Raw genomic sequence first — 14925 nt, forward strand, 5'->3', positions numbered from 1 at the left:
TATGTATACCAATCTCAACAAAGAAATTTCAGCGTGCAGTTTTACTCTGTTCTTGCATGGTTCACCTCTGCAGTTTAGCTTTCATCTGAGCTCCAAATATTCATGAAACAATGCTGATATGTACAGGACATGGGAAATTCTGTACGATTTAACATAATAATGCAAATGCATACCTATCATATGCTGCAAATCTACCTGCAACTCAGTAACTGCTACTCTTTGAACCTAAGCCTTTCCTTTCATGACTGCAGTGAGGATGTCTTTATTGTTCTTTGTGTTTTCTGATAGAAGAAATACAGGATTGTTTATGGGAAGCAAAATGTTGTACTATTAGCCTTTTTCACACACTTCCACCCCCAACCCTAAAACTCACGTTTTAAACCTAAAACATCACTCACGTGATGTTTTGCTCCAACCTTGAGTCTGCTTGCCAAACCCATCAAAGTTTTGCCAGGGAAAGGTGATCTCACAGTTACACTTTCCCTATGAGGTTTGTGAGGACAGGCAACGAGAGGATACAGAAGTCATCTTACAAAAAGGAGCATGACTTTAATTTTCTTATTAGGCTTCAGATAGTGCACATCCACATAGGTGAGCAAAAGGCCACCACTCATTAAACTCTTTTCCTACCCACTCCTCCCCACCTTCATCAGTTCATCAGTAATCCACATGCCTTTTCTTTCATACTTCCCACAGCCCATAATCCACAACCCTAGGTAATTTAAATAATCTTACTAAAAGTATACTTAACTACAAGATAATGATAAAAGTAATGCTGAGGCAATCCATCCTGCTCCCCCACAGAGCAGGAGATAAATGTTGTTCTTATGTCTAGATCTGCAAGTAATATATTACTTAAGAAAAGGAATCTCTTAGGAGAAAGCTATCCTACAAACTACAATTAATCTTGCCAGCAATGCCACCTCCTTCCCATTCTGCCATGAGTCAAAGACCTACTGGACCTCTACAGAATTTTTCCTTTAATAAAAACAGAACAAAACCTCTTGTTCTGTGTCCTTGTTTCAGTTAGGACAGTTATTATCACTAAAAAGTTTTCATGTGCATTCACTGTAATATCTAGAAAGGCACTACTATTTCAGCCTGTTACAATCTCTTTTTCTAAAGAGTGTCCAATATCTTACCAACTACCCTAATACTCTTACTGAAAGACATAATGAAAAAGTAAGTAACTTTTGTATTAAATGCATTTTTAAATGTTTGTAAAACCTTGGGTTTTGACTAACATAAGCCAAAACTGCAAAGCTCTCCTGAAGTGAACTGGGACACTGCCTGTTCAAGGCAATGGACAACCTAATTTCAAATGTTTTCTTTGCCAAACACAAACTGTATCTATTCCATAGGTAACAATTTGTTAAACCATTTTTTTCCTTATTTCTTCTTAGCGACTCCACATAGACCTCTCATGATACTGACCACATTGTGTTCTGTGGTAGATCTAAGTATATACAGAGTACTTGGAGAAGAAATCATTGAGAGCAGCCTTGCAGAGAAGGACCTGGTGGACAAAAAGCTCATCATGAGCCAGCAGTGCATGTTTGCAGCCCAGAAGGCCAACTGCATGCTTGGCTGCATCAACAGAGGTGTGGCCAGCAGGTTGAGGGAGGTGATTTTCCCCCTCTCCTCTGCCTTCGTGAGGCCCCACCCAGAGTGCTGAATCCAGCTCTGGGGCCCACACACAAAATGGACATGGATCTGTTAGAGCAGGTCCAGAGGAAAGCCACAAAGATGATCAGAGGGCTGGAGCACCTCTCCAGTGAAGAAAGACTGAGAGACCTGGGGCTGTTCAGCCTAAAGAGAAAGCTCCAGGGTGACCTTATTGCAGCTTTTCAATACATAAAGGGGACATATAAAAAAGATGGATAGCAACCTTTTGCTCAGTCAGATGACAGGACAAGGGGGAATGGCTTAAAACTAGAAGAGGATTTAAAGGTTAGGAAGGTTAGGAACAAAAACTAGATTTAGATTAGAGGTTAGGGGGAAATTCTTCACTCTGAGGGTGGTAAGGCACTGGCACAGGTTGCCCAGAGAAGCTGGGGATGCTCCATCCCTGGAGGTGTTTAAGGCCAGGTTGGATGAGGCCCTGGGCAGCCTGATCCAGTGGAAGGTATCCGTGCCTACAGCAGGGGGTTGGAATTAGATGATCTTTAAGGTCCCTTCCAACCTGAGCCATTCTGTGATTGTATGATATGATTCTATGGTTCAGATAAATCCCAACAAACTTAAATAAATGCTCAAATAGTCATTACTTGCAATTGCAAAAACAGTAAAATTGAAAGAGAAAAAGGATGGAGCTAGTACAAACATGCACCCTCCTCCCTCCCCCCCCCCTTTTTTTTTTCTTTTGTCTTGTTATGGTAAGAAAGAAACTGTTTTATAAACAGGCAGACATTGAGACAAGTTTGTTGTGTGCAGTATTGTCTATTTGCCTGACAAGTTAGGCTATGAAAATGCCACAGGAAAAAAAAAAAAAAAAAACACATTGTGAATCTTTGTTCTTTTCTTTCTCCTGTATAACTAGAATCTGTTAAAAAACAACTGGGGAGAAAGGGGGAGAAAGAAAGAACACAGATTTGACTACAAAAACAAAAGCAGATCCAAAGCTTCTCATCTAGTTTTTCATAAAAAGGCAGAGTTGGTCACTTTTAATCCAGGTGGTACTCAAAACCTTGATGTTGTTAGCACAACCAACTCTACCTTCATGATACTCAACAAGCCCGGTTTTAGTTAAGTAACACACATAAAAACAAGTTGCCTTGCTTATAGCTGTCAAGTCTGCCTTTCCACTGAGACCTAATTCCCCAAGAGCTGAGTGCTTCTTTCCAAGGACATATTCTTACCTGACACCCTGTCGTTCAAAACACCACTAGAACATTATGGGGATACAGAGTTATTTCTACATAAGCAGGAAAATCTGGGACTCTGTGTAGGTCTCCATGCCATGTACGATGGACAGTTACCATACTTGTTGACAGTCAAACACCTAACAATAAAGCTTTTCTAAATTATAATTACAAACTGGGCTTGCACTATTCTCTTTCTTGTAGCTGTACAGATTATTTTAAAGAAATATAGCCTGCAAACCGTGCTTAAAATGTATATTCCAAACAGCAACTCATCTCTTAAATGTTCATTGATAGAAAGGAAACAAGCTAGCTGTAAGCAGATGTGAAATTCACGGCTGTTTAATACAGTAAATTAAAGTTTCACTAGCAGTGGACCTACCATGAGAAAACATTTTCTGAGATGTCACAATGTAAGAAGCATCAGAAAGAGTAAGGAACTGCTCCTAGCTGGTCCATGTCTTGCAGTAGCATCATAACCATTGTAAGATTTCATTACAGTTTACCCAAGAGTTATAGAATCATAGAATCATAGAATATCCTGAGTTGGAAGGGACCCTTAAGGATCATCAAGTCCAACTCTTGACACCGCACAGGTCTACCCAAAAAGTTCAGACCATGTGACTAAGTGCACAGTCCAATCTCTTCTTAAATTCAGACAGGCTCGGTGCAGTGACCACTTCCCTGGGGAGCCTGTTCCAGTGTGCAACCACCCTCTCCGTGAAGAACCCCCTCCTGATGTCAAGCCTAAACTTCCCCTGCCTCAGCTAAGCCCCGTTCCCGCGGGTCCTGTCACTGGTGTTAATGGAGAAAAGGTCTCCTGCCTCTCGACATAAAGTAATTAAAAAATTAAATTGACTAAAAAAAAAAAAAAAAGGAAAAAAATCAACATATGTCATTGTGTAGCTTCTACAAGGTAATCACTTTTCTATTTAGCTTTGGAGAGAAAGAAACTGAGATTTCTAAGGACAGAAGTAGAGATCACTACAGATTTCATAAATTTCCAAGAAACGCAGAGAATAAAAATAGAAAATAGTCATTTAAATCTTGCGCTATGGACAATAATTAAAAACAAACAAAAACACCAATACAAACTAACAATAAAGAAAAAAATCTGAAACAAGCTAGAAGTATTTTTCTCTCCTCATGCACATGATTTATGGAACTGATTGCCACAGGATGTTATAGGTCCAGATGGCAGAAATGTGTTAAAAAAAAAGTTCTTCAAGGATATGCTCTTTGGTTCTGAGGCAACCCAAAGCTTAGAAAGTTTGTAAACTGATTAATGCTGGAAACTGAGAGGTTATGTTTCAGAAACCATCAGTTCGATGCTTGCCATGAATTTAGCTTTTCTAAAAAGATGCAGGGTTCTGATGTAAACTGACTTCTGATCTGATCCAGAAGGGGAGTAAGCTTTTACATTGCCATAAAAAGCCAACCCTTTGGAAAACAGTTCTTCCATTTCATAGCCTTTGTAAAACTGAGATGGAGTGTGAGAAAACAAAGATACCAGAGAAGCCAGTGCTGTTTTCCATCACAGTGATTTCTGTGTTTCTTTTGCTAATTGTTATGTTTCCTGAATTACTAGATCATTCATTTTCTGCCTAATTAGTTTGCAGTAACATATTCTGTTATCCTGTTTTTGTTAATCATAATTATCTTAAGAAATCATGACATTAACATTCTCTTGGTGTATTAGTAATATGTTGATCACTAAAATTTATTAGTATCTTTGCCACAAAAATATATTTAATTGATGTTTCTTTTCTTTTTGTTGAGCAGCCTGACTGATTTTTGTTTCAGAGTATTAGTTAGAATGATAAAAAGAATATTTTTTTTATTTCTCAAAAAGTCAACGTAATTCCAGTGAGGTCTAGAAGACCTGAGTACTAATCCTGTGTTGTGGTTTAAAAACGTGCAATGGTGCAAGCCATTAAAAACATACTCAGTTTCAGGGTCCAAAATTGAAATAAAACTAGTGAATTGAACCCCAAAATATTGAACTGCATATAAACCAGATGGTGGCAGAAAAAGGTCAGTATCAATTGATTGCAATGGATCTACTGAAGTGAATACAGATTATCTGACTGAAAAGGTGATGCAGCCTTAGATCCTGAGATATTAACAAAGATATCTGTAAGAGGAATGGATACACTAAGAATGCCTACACTATCATGACATCAGTCATACATTAAATCCAAGTTTACTATAAAAAAATAAGTAATGAGCATTTAACTTTCAGATACCAAACAACACAACCTTCAACTCCCGGTTATTTGCAACAGAGTTAGATCAATTGGTTTTATTATTCACAACCTTCAAATCATTAAGAGCAGAGATTTCCCTCCCTCAGCACCTGGGCAGGCCCCACAAGCAAGGCATGGTGTGAGGAGGAAGGGGCAGCAGAGAGGGGTCTCAGGGACTGACCCCAGCCCCAAGCCCCCCCTGCGTCACTCACTCAGGGATGAGGGGGAGGCAAGGCTGGGCCTGAGAAGGTGGAGGGTGTTGGAGGGGTGAGGCTGGGCATGGGATGAAGAAGGGCTAGGAAGGTGTTTTAATTTTGTCTTTGCTTCTCACCATTCAACACTTTTTTAGTTAGCAATAAATTAAATTAATGTACCCCAAGTGAAGTCTGCATTGCCTGTGAAGGTAACTGTTGGGTGATCTCCCTGTCTTTATCTCAACCCAGGAGCTTTCTCACCTTATTTTCTCCCCCTGTTCTGTTAAGGGGGAGGATGGAAAGACAGGCTGGGTGGGCAGCTCACAGCCAGACAAAGTGAAGGTACACTGAAACCACAGTTAACCCTCTAACTCCTACCTGCGGAAATCAAGTGGAAAATCCACAGAGTCTGCAATGTGCAGTAATTTTAAGCTATTCTCTGTATAACCAAAAAAAATGGTATCCAAAGCACTATCAAAAACTTGTACACACAGCCCCCAAACTGACAGCAGTATACAGTGGGACTGCATTTACAAATAGCCAACAAAGCTTTCCCATCATCATAGTGGTGTACAAAGCACTTCAGAAGATGTCTATAAGGTACATTTTATTTTCTCTTTAACATTCTTAAGTTTGTTAAAAAAAAAAAAAAAAAGGTCAGTTTTAAAGTTAAGAATTAGCTTCAGTTAATCAGAAAACATGCCCACCTTTCTAGCAGAAGTATCTTCTCTTTCATTTAGTTTTCTGGTAGTGTAACAAGGAAAGGAAATCATCCCCATGCCAAAAAATACATCAGGTAGGGAAACGGTATCATCTCTAGCAGCACCACTGGAGTCTGGATCAGCACCTTTTATTTGTTTTGTTATTAAAGACCAGCCTATTTGCAAGAGCTAAATTATTTTGGATTTAATAATTCCTCCAGATATGTAAGATAACTAAGACCTTCCATGTACCTGTTATGAAATATTTTTCATTTACAAGGTACTGCATTAAAAACTGGGAAGGCATGTCTCAGCAGAACATGCTCCTCTCCACACACATTACGCTGCACCAGGAGGATAGATTAAAAACCTGCCCTAAGTGATCTCAGTGGGTGGGGAGCTACTGCACTGTGAAGATAATCTGGCGTCGCCTACCTGCCTTCCCCTCCCTGGTGCCTGTTCTGAGCCTTCGCTCCTGCAGCTCTGCCAGCAGACCTTCTGCTAGGTTTCATGTGGTCTGCTGGTGTTTTTTCCTCTTGACAGTTCCATTAGTGCTCCGCAGTTTCTATAATGAAAGGTGAGCAAGGTCTGTTCTGAGTTTGCTAAGGCTGAGATTCTGTGAGATATCAAAGGCAATCCTACAGGATATAAATACACTCCTTGCACTGTCCCTCTCAGCTAGTGCCAGTGTTTGCCCCCTCTCTTCAGCTATTCAGAGCATGCTAGGGAAAGCTGTGGTCTCCTTTATTCATACCAGTATCAACTCACAGTCTTTCTCAGAGCTTCCTAGAGCTGCAATACTAAATTTCTTATATTTCACTTTTGAGTGCTTTTTTTTCAAATAAGTATTTCTGGATGGAAGAGAGGTTCCTAGTATGACATAATGAATAATCTATTTCAAGGGTGTCACCAAATCTAAAACAAGGCCAGAAAGTGATGGCTGTGAAAGGAAAACAGCATAGCCACATAAAACAGCTTCAATTCCCTTCCCATGTTTAGCTTAATAGTGTTCTTGAGGGTATTTATGTTTTCATGGTTCCAATAAGGAAAGTAACACAGTTTATCAGAGGTCTGTTACAAAAAATTTTAGCTTGTTATTAGGCACAAAGAGAGAAAGCTCTGCAGCATAGTCCCAGATTTCTTATTTCCCATTGTTTTTTGTTTTTTGTTTTTTTTTTTTCCCCTGTAAAAAATACATATTCTCTATTTACGACAATTTTCGTACCTTTTTATAGCTTAGCTTATATTGTAAGGTAAAACTTGTACTTAAATACTTTAATACTTCTGCTTTTCCTGATAGACACCGACAAAGATCGTGTTTATCCCACAGGCTGCCTGATGCCTTGCTCTCTATTTCTTTTTCTGAAATGTGGCACAGCCTGTTTTTGCCAACCAGTACTGGAGTTGTTCACATAAATCACCAGCTCTCTATCACCTTCTCCTGTCTAGTATTGCTGTGCAGCAGCACGACTGGTGCTGCACTGCAATGGCAGTCAATTTGATCACTATTTTGACAGAACTGAATGGCTCACATTTTTCTATACTGGGTCTACATTCAAAGCCTTTAGCTTAATTTTGGAAAGGAATTTTAGCATAACATTACCTCAAATATGCTACTGCAGTATAGATGCAGTTTGGCCCCAAACTGATGCTACATTGACTTTTTCATTTTGAAATTGTTTCCTGCATTTTTCCACTGCAGTTTTTTAAAGTATGCAATAACTTAATTTGGAATTTAAAAATATATAACTGCTTTATTTTAGAGGATTTGTATTTTTTGCTTAGGTGTGCACATGCATTTTAATTCTAACAGCAAGAATGCAGACTTAAAAAGGAGAGAGTTTTTTGTCTCTGCTCCCAGCCACAATTCAGTAAAAAGAGGCACAGACGGCTTTTACCCCTACTCCCCAAATAACCACAGATGAGGGAGGTGCTGGTTTAGTCACTGGTGTACTTCATAATAGAGAGTGAACATTTGCAGCTCTGCCAGGTGCTGGACACCTCAGGGGAGCATTACATGAGCTCACTGCCACCGTGGCACAGGGGAGTTCGTTCCCTGCTCTTGTCTCTTGATCTCCATTGCTTTCTGGTCACGACTCTGATGCTGGCTGCCCACGAGCTGAGTAATGTAAGAACTAATACCTCTGCACTATTTCAAACGATCCTGTCAAGTTGGGTGCTCTGTTAGTTTAGGGTCACACTATACTGATATGAAGGAAAAAATAAAAATAAAAAGCCATGCTCTGATGAGTAGCTGAACTTTGCTGCCTTCAGGACCAAGTTTAATCAGCTATATTACTTGCACTACTTACAGACCACTGCATACTATGCAATATTTAGATGGATGGTCATGTTGAAAAGAACCAAGACAGCATGTATTTTCAGGTTATTTTTGGAGCAGTAATAAATACAGAATAGTAAAATGTACTGCAAAATACACTGAAATGTACATAGTAAGACTATAATTTCACTGAAAGTGCTCTGATAGACAATTAAAGAGGACAGTGAAGTCTGAATGGCTTCTTAATGTCACTGGAACTTTGACACAGAATTATGTCATTGAATTACAGCCTCTCATCTTTCTTTTTGATGTATACAATGCAATTTCTTCTAATAGTGCAAGGAAAATGAAGTGGTGATGACAGCAAGTAATTTTTGAAGTTTTCTTTTGGAGGGGATGCTTTGCAGCAACATCTTGTGCTTTTTTTTTTTTATTGGTTGTAAACAGAAGTGCTGAACAGACTGACTCCTGTTCTTAGCCCTGCCATCAGAGTAGTTCGAAAGAATGTTTATCAATATAGTGACAGGCATTATATATATATATAAATATATAAAAATTCAACAGTCATTGAGAATTGAAAAAAAAAAAAAAGATATTTGCCCAAAAATTTCAAGGTACCACTTATCCTTAACATTTCATGACATTTTTTTTGTTATTTTGTACTGGCTTGCATTTAGTAAGAAATCATTCTTTTTGTTGCATTATGAAGAGATTATCTATTACTTTTGCAATCATCTGCGAACTGGAAAAGAAAACTCTAGTTAGCCTCCAAATGATTCTTTCCATCCAAAATCTTTTTCTAATTCCTAATGGATGCATAAATCAATATTGAGAGATAGTTGGTATGAAACAATGACAGAAGGGCATTAAAAGTTTCCTTGCCAAATCCTTCAAGAGAGATTATGCAAGTAGAATATAAATGTATATATATTTCTTGATATAAAGCTCAGGATGGAAATTTCAAGTACATCAGACAATTACAAGAAATAGTTTCACCAGTACTCATGAGTGTTATCTAACAGCCAATTAAAAGTGCTTGAATTCTCCATTCCCCATTGAATTTTCCATCCCCCATTTTCCATACATGCACAAAAGGTAGTTTATGGTAAATGAAAAAATGGCCAGCCCCTGCTTAAACTAGCATATGTCTGTAAAGTTATACAAAGTTAGTTTTAAGTTTGAGATCAATGATAATGTATCTATTAATCCATCAGGTAATTCACATCTGATATATTAGCACTTAATGAACTTCACAGCTGAGTATCAAAACTGAGGAACGAACCTACTACTAATAGCTGAAAGACAGACTGATGTTTTTAAAGGGGCCTTTCAGCTATACAGCTGAACGCAGGAGCCCTCGCTACCTATCTTGTCAGGTTTTGGTAAGATATCAAGCTGTTTTGTTTGTTGTTGTTGTTTGTTTGTTTGATTTTGTTTTGTTTTGTTTTTATTTTTTCAACCAGTAACAGGCTGGTTGAAAGCAGGTTTTCTTAATTTACTGTTTTCCTCTCTCTCAGATGTTAACTTTCCCATCTTAAGATCCCATGGACTGCTAATGGTATAGAAACTTCTCTTTCAACCCATTTCAACACAACAGAGCAGAGCCACGGCAGCAGGCACCTGCCTCATATAGGGGGGATTAGGCTGCTCAGTGCTAAAATGGAGCATTAGGAGACTTCTGCTGCTGGCCTGCTCTGTCCTGCCCATCACTTACACCAGAACAGAGCAGAAAATTGCTCACAAGTAATCTGCCTCCAGCCAACACAAGGTAAGAAAGAGCAGAGAGGGTGTAAGGCAGTACAAGTTCTTCAAGTTTATTTCCAGACCAAATTGACGTGGTCAAAACTACTTTCCAGGAAAGTTTGAATTAGCCTGCTTTTCCAGAATAGCCCACACAGTTATGGCACTTAAGAAGTAATTCAGGAAGCAGCACTATTAAGAATCTCAAAGGTACACAGACACTGAGAGCATTTCGCACCTTGAGGTTTTTGATACTGAGCCATTCAGTCTGCATCCAAAGGTACAGTACAGGCTGTCTCACAACTAGAAAGGAAACAAACTACAGGTATTTAATGACTTTACTTGGACTCAGCTTTATCTTAACTGTCTCTCTTGGCTCTTTCTTGCTAGATGAAAGAATACTAACGTAGTTTTGTAAAGTACTAAAATACCTTTGTAATCTTAAAACCATGTAAGCAACTCACAGGGTTTCATCCAATTCTTGAACATCTTCAACCAAAAAACAGTAGATCCCAAACACCCAGATATTCATATACAAGGCCTCAACAGATGTTCCAGTACCTAAGTTTTCACATACATAAATGTCCACTTAATGGTAGAAGCTGAATAAAAGATTACAAAACAGCAAAGGATCAGGTTAGACCCATTTGAAATACACAAGCTAAATTCAGAGAGCTTTCAAGATCACCTTAGTTTATCCTATTGTTTAATCCTGTTTTCATCTCTAAGCATCTCATTTTTAGCTTTTCTACTCATTGCATCCCTCTCTTCTGCATTTGTCTGCATTCTCCTACTTCTTTTCTAGCTTTCTCAGTACTTTTTCAAGACATGAGTGCAATGACAGATGCAGCAAATGGATGGAAAGAGGCTGAAGCCCGTCTTTAAAAACAAACAAAATCATGCAAAAATGATCACTTGAATATTTATGCTGACCATAAATTTTTAAGAATGACAGATGGAAACTATTGTTCCAATACAGTCAAAACAGAATACTTTCATACTATTAAAATTCTCTTGTGGCTTTCTTTTTAAATAAATTTTCATTTATACTGAGAAACTGACAATGTTTTGAGCATTTAAAAACATATTAAAATGATATTTTACAGTGACAGAAAATAATCTTGGAGTTTTTGCACCACTTTAGAAAGAAAAATATCTTTAATTAAATATTCCCTTACATGTGATTTATATACCATTACGGAATTTTTGGACTTTCTGCTCACAGCCATGTAAATGACCCATTGTTTAACTACTGGTATCAACAGGCTTCCAGTTGTCCTAGAATCAGTAAATTTTAGGTGTTTTCATAGATCAATGCAGAAATAATGGATCTTCAGACAGAAAGAAGATTATGCAGGGGCATGGACAGTCTTATGCCAATCTATTTAATTGAAGTACCTTTGCTACGCCCCTGGTATTTTTCCCTGAAATGTGGTTATGGAGAGCAATCTATCCTAACAACTCTATCCTAAAAACTTAAAAGCTGAGAGAAGAATAAAGTTCTTCTAGACTTTGTTCCTATTATAAGCTTTCCAAATTCCCAATTAACTCTCTATTTGTTTTGGTTTGAATTCTACTTCTTTGAAAATGAATGGTCAAAATTATGAACAGAATTTCCGATGATGTTTTACTAAACCCTTGTTCAATTTTACTGGTATTTTTCTCTCCTGAGAAAGTATAATGCTATTATCAGCTACCATGTATTGGCAGTTCACATAGTTCCGCAATGAGCTAGTGTATGGAAGCCTGTCTTCCTCGGCCATTTCCACTGACAAACTTCTAGCTTAATGGAGGAGATTTCTGGAATCAGATGGATGGATATCCTTGTGCTATTAGCTTTAAACTATTAACCATTTTGATTATTCTACTTTTCAAAAATCAAGCATTCTTTAATATTATCTCAATACTCAACAAGTATTATTAAGAATATACCTAACTTATTACTTGTCTGAAATCACCTCTGAAACCATTTACTACTTAAGTATGAACAATCCCCTTATTAACCTCAGCCTGACGCTGAGGTTAATGACAATGCAGTTCTCCTAGTCAATGTGTAACCCTTTTCACAATCCCAGTGTTTGCTTCCTCTTATCTAAGTCCATTAATTTACTGTGTAGTACTTTTCCAAATGTTTTTGACCAGATAGGAAAGTAATACATTTAGTTTGTCTAGAAAAGTCACTAAACTGCTTAAAAAAAAAAAAAAAAGGCAACAAACAACAACAACAAAGAATTAAAAGATAATTTGGCATGGTTTTCCATTTAATATCATTTCAACTATTCTTCCCTCTAAAATTTGTTCAGGAATATTGCTTACTCTTGGCAAAGTATCAACAGCATGATACTTCTTGTTCTTCCTCTTACCTGTGGAGATTTTCACCAGGCAACAAGGGGTGCTATTTGTTGCTATCACATGAGTCATACTTATGAAACTTTAAATATAAAATTCTCACCCATTCTACAAAAGTATATATATATATATAATTAATATTGTTTGCAACTTTAACATTACATAAACATTAACATTTTAACATAACTTTAACATTACATAAAGTTCAGCTACAGCTTTAGACTGACAAACAGGTAAAGCAATGCAAGAATTATCCCAGTACAACCCCTGGTAACTATAAAAATGTTGCTTAGTCAAGCAGGAAGATAGCTGCTAGGACTCAGGCCACTGAGTCCTATTTTTGGGTAACAAAAGATATAACCTGTTGTGAGAGTAGTTCACCAAAATGTCAGGTTTAAGAAAAATTCCTCCAAAATGTCAGGTTTAAGTATAATTCTAAGTGTCTAGAATTTCACAAAATAAAGGTTGGCCATCTCTAAAGTCTATTTGTCTTGTTATGTTCATGATCTTGTGTTGCGTCATGCCAATCATAAAGAATGGCAAGACAGTTAATGTACTCAGCAGAGCCTTAAAGAAAAACAAAACAACAACAGGCTAATTCATATTCTTACTTTTAACAAATTCTATTATTTGAATAAACAGCCTTTAGAAATATTTCTTCTGTACCTCTGTGCTAGAGTTTGTTTTTTGTGTTCAGTATTTGAAAATTAAGTACTTTTAGAAAGGAAAGCATCTTGAAGATACAGCCAGGAGAAAATGACAGATGCAATGACTGCTGCTTAGAATGCTTAATATGTCTGTGCTACCCTGCAATGAAATTTCTAAACAAACATAATTCTAAAAGCGAGAATTTGCCATAAAACCTTGTGCATATGCACAATGAAGAAATCTACAGTAGCAGTCAAAAGATGTGAAATAATATTCAGGGGCTGATTTAAGGCAGGATACCATGTTAACAGCCAAATTGGTGCTTTGGAAAAGCTGTATAACAGAAGCTGTTAACATTCTGCTTGCCGTTATGTGCTCAAGATGTAACTTATGAGGATATATTTTTTCAAATGGCTTTCTGTAGAATTCCATGACAGGCTGCTGATTAAGCCTCGGACAATTTAGATCTAGGGCACAGCACCACAATAAATGAGATATATATCTAACTGAAAGACAGAAAAAAAGTATTTCTGAGAATTTCAGAAAAGTTGTCCAACTCTGGGATTTAAGGAGATTTTGTATGGGCTTTTTACTACTACGCCTTCAGCCTTAACATTTAAAGTTGCTCATGAAACAAAACAGAAATGGCAAACACAAGAGTCAACAAGGAAGAAAGCTGGACAAGGATTAGAATTGCTCCATAGGCAAACAGAGGAACAAAACCAACGATATATATTAGTATAGTTAGATATATTAGTATAGTTAGACATATTAGTATTTCTAGAGAGATGAACAATGACTGAATATGAAGATGGGGAGAAGGGTTAGGAAGGAATATTGCAAGAAATGGGAATAACTAATCAGAATCTTTTGTATATAGCAGAAAAACAGAAGAGAATGTATGTAACAGAAGAGTATGCTCAGTGTGCCCACCACATCCTGAGTAGTTTTAGATCCTGTACATCTGCAAGTGATAGTAAACTAAATTACTAAAGACAATACAAAAGATAAAAGACTGGAAATGACACTACAGTGGGTCCTCCTGTGGTTTATCAAGTCCAAGACTATTCCCTGACAGCATCTGGTACCAGGTGACTCTTAGGAAGATGCAAGAAGTCATCACAGTCTTCCCACAAATTACTACTTGAATCATCCTCTCCTTCCTCTGCCTTCTCTCAGTGGGCCTCTCATGTCCAGAGAGAGAATGGCTTTGTCCTGTTGAAACCTGTGGGATTTACTCATTGCTAACGTGCCATGACTTGGATGTTCTTTCAATGCTCTGCCCAAACTTTTCTTAAAGACCTCCAACCTGCCCAACATTTTGTGCAATGAGTTTTTTTCAGGTTCCTTCTGTAATTCAGAATAACATCTTGTGTACTTCAGGAAAAGAACTCTTTTGAATTTACTTTCAATCAGACACTTTAAAGTCAGTTAAATGCAATGCTGCTTCTGTGCTCTAAGAATCCAGGGACATAAATGCCTTCCCTCCTCTTACCCTCTTATTAACACATATAGATATCTCCTTCCTGCATATCATGTCCTCTATCCAGTGCGCAGCTTTCAGTGTAGGATGGCAAGAGCTGCACTTTCGGTTCACACAGCTGCTGCTGAATGGGATTCCCCAGGCTTTTCATCCTGTGCAGCGGAAATGAAACAGTGCCATTTTGCCTTCTTCCATCAGTCCTGCTCATGGAAGCTGGTAAAGGCTTCCAACAAGTCCAAAGATTGGCTTTTTCCCCAGCCCTTATCATAAGAACATCACTAAATGTGTCTTTCGGAAGCCAGCAATAGATAAACTTTTGAGAAAATGTGAAAGATCAGCATTCCCTCCCCAGCCCCGCAACACTTGCTACTTATCCAACAGTGGCACTAGCGGAAAGATGCAGCTGAGATGTGAGCTGAGAA

The sequence above is a fragment of the Anas platyrhynchos genome, chromosome 2 (assembly GCF_047663525.1).
Source record: "Anas platyrhynchos isolate ZD024472 breed Pekin duck chromosome 2, IASCAAS_PekinDuck_T2T, whole genome shotgun sequence".
NCBI classification, from domain to species: domain Eukaryota; kingdom Metazoa; phylum Chordata; class Aves; order Anseriformes; family Anatidae; genus Anas; species Anas platyrhynchos.